The sequence below is a fragment of the Camelina sativa genome, chromosome 19, assembly GCF_000633955.1.
Source record: "Camelina sativa cultivar DH55 chromosome 19, Cs, whole genome shotgun sequence".
NCBI lineage: Eukaryota > Viridiplantae > Streptophyta > Magnoliopsida > Brassicales > Brassicaceae > Camelina > Camelina sativa.
The window spans coordinates 25,425,663-25,428,791 of NC_025703.1; positions in this window are offsets into that span (position 1 = coordinate 25,425,663).

Genomic DNA, 3,129 nt, shown 5'->3' on the forward strand with positions numbered 1-3,129 from the left:
TGTCTTTTGGTCATTTTTGCTATAAAACTTGTAAAACCTTGTTGAAACCTAAAATACTTGATAAGAGACATTAAAGCCTTGAAATCATATCAAACTCTTCCTAAATGCATACTAAAACTATAGCTAAAATGAGTAAAATAATGATGTTATCACAGTGAAAACTGATTTATTTTACAATTGGGTCGACACCAACCCTGTCAGCAGGCGGCTGATACTTGTTTCTCTGGTTTGTTTGTGTTTGTTTGTTGCTTGTTTAACATTGGAATCTCAGTTTCTTGTAGGCATAGCCAAGTAGATGGGAGGATTGCCTCACTAAGTGTTTATGACAATACTCATGCATCTCAATTTGTGTTTGTGGTGAAGGTAAAGGCAAAGTGTGATCGTGGAAACAAGGCGATAAAGAGGAGGATGTTCTAGAGGCTTGGTTGTTTGTTCTATGCTGTTGTTAGGTATCTATGATGGAATGTAGTGGTCTAGAACTGTTGTTTAGGTTGCGGTTTCATTGTTCTATGAGTTGCTATTTGGTATGGATGATTAGATATTATTGAATTATATATTTGGTTATTTAAATCATTGGTTTAATATTTGGTTATTTCCGCTGTTTGGTTTGATTGTGGTTAGGTGGTTAGTGAGTATAAGATCACTAGATTATTATTATTATGTAAAAAAATGGGTCAGGTCGTTTCAGGCTTTCACTAATCCCATGAATCTGGATAGTGTCAATTTTTTTGGTACGTATGCAAGTAGATATTGTGGACTGATCATCTACCAAATATTTTTGTTATCAATATGCAACCTTGATTTTTCGAGAGTATTTAGTCAATTGACAATGGTGGTTAAACCATGCTATGTAATTGACATAAATGACTTTATATGTCAAAGTTCGTCTCGGGTCAACGAATTATTATGAGTACTTTCCATTACAATTTGTTTGGATCATAAACCAGAGATATTCTATCTGAATATGTTATACATGTAGAGTTGATCCACCACGGTGATTAAGATGGTATTTGAAAGAATGTTGGAAATATGTTGGATATAAATCTTTCTTGATGATTGAATATCTTGAGATGCAAAAACTGTTTTTTTTCAGTGAGTTAGTGAAACGACCTGACCCGTTTTTTTTTTTTGTTTTTTTTAATAATAAATAATAAATAATAAATAATAATAATAATAATAAACTACAACTAGTGGTCCCATACCCACTAGCCACCTAACCACAAGCACAACCAACAGCGGAAATAACAGATACCAATATCCAAACAACATGAAACAAGGAACCAGCAACCTAACAAGTTCTAAAGACCCAACTCTAGCAACCTAGCAATGCCAGACAACATCCAATCGAGTCCCTAGAACATTCTCCTCTTCATTGCCTTGATTCCACGATCACACTTTGCCTTTACCTGCATTACAAACACAAATTGCAATGCATGAGTATTTTATAAACACTCAATAAGGCAATCCTCCCATCTACTGGGATCTGGTATTTTATAAACACACAAGCAATAGAGATACTCTAACCATCAAGCAACAATCAACAAACAAACCAGGCTCTGCATTGACCGACACAAGGCTTGCATCGACCGACACCATTAGGGACAAACATCGACCGACACAAGGTATGCATCGGTCGACACAAGGTTCACTTGCATCGACCGATGTTTCCACTTGCATCGATCGACGCATGCTCGACAATACGCTGAAACCCTAGTTGCATTGACCAACGCCTCCACATGGCATCGACCGATGCTCCTAGCTCAAGTCGCGCCATCCTCGCACTGCATCGACCCACTCACATAGTGCATCGACCGACACACATGCCGAGCATCGTTTTTCCCCGAAGCTTCTCGCCGGATCTCCGTTCCTGCAAACAAAAGAAGCGATCCCAAGCCACAAGAAAGCTTCCTAACGCCTCATACAACATTCTAACAAGCCTAACAACACATAAAACAACAGATCAGAGAACCTCCAGCTTAGATAAGCCATGGTCATGCACTTACCTTTGCCAAGACGAATCTGAACCTCAAACAAGCAAAACAACGCTCCTAGGAAGCTCCTACAACGATCCCAGCTACAGATCTCTACAGGAACAGCCTCAAATCTCCAGGAAAACTCCAAGAACACCAAGAACACTCTTTCTCTCTTTTCTCTCTCTCAAAAGCGGCCAAAACAACTAATGAGACCAAAATAAACGAATTAAGGGTTTTTCCCCTTTTCCTTGCCCAAAACGCAGCGTTTCACTTAAACTCGTCCGCAGAAAACAACCTTTCATCGACTGATGCAATCCCTAAACCGGGATTTCGGTTCGCGGATGTTACAATTCTCCCCCACCAATTTAGATTCGTCCTCGAATCTCGAACAACCATCAGCCAAGGACTCCCGTGCAACCGTCTCCACGGCCCGCACTCCTCCGACTGAACTACGAAAGGTCACCTCTAGGCGATAGACTCACGCTCCAGGCATTATTTGCTCTCGACTTTTGGACTTTCTTTTACTCATAGGCCTAAACCTTGAGTTTTTATTGGCTCCTCATCAGACCTAAGTCTGCATGCCATAATGTTGGCTCCTCATCGGGCCTAAACCCGCATGCCATATGGTATAAGGAGCCAATACTCGTCTCTCGGGTCGTCACCCNGCCTCAAATCTCCAGGAAAACTCCAAGAACACCAAGAACACTCTTTCTCTCTTTTCTCTCTCTCAAAAGCGGCCAAAACAACTAATGAGACCAAAATAAACGAATTAAGGGTTTTTCCCCTTTTCCTTGCCCAAAACGCAGCGTTTCACTTAAACTCGTCCGCAGAAAACAACCTTTCATCGACTGATGCAATCCCTAAACCGGGATTTCGGTTCGCGGATGTTACAATTCTCCCCCACCAATTTAGATTCGTCCTCGAATCTCGAACAACCATCAGCCAAGGACTCCCGTGCAACCGTCTCCACGGCCCGCACTCCTCCGACTGAACTACGAAAGGTCACCTCTAGGCGATAGACTCACGCTCCAGGCATTATTTGCTCTCGACTTTTGGACTTTCTTTTACTCATAGGCCTAAACCTTGAGTTTTTATTGGCTCCTCATCAGACCTAAGTCTGCATGCCATAATGTTGGCTCCTCATCGGGCCTAAACC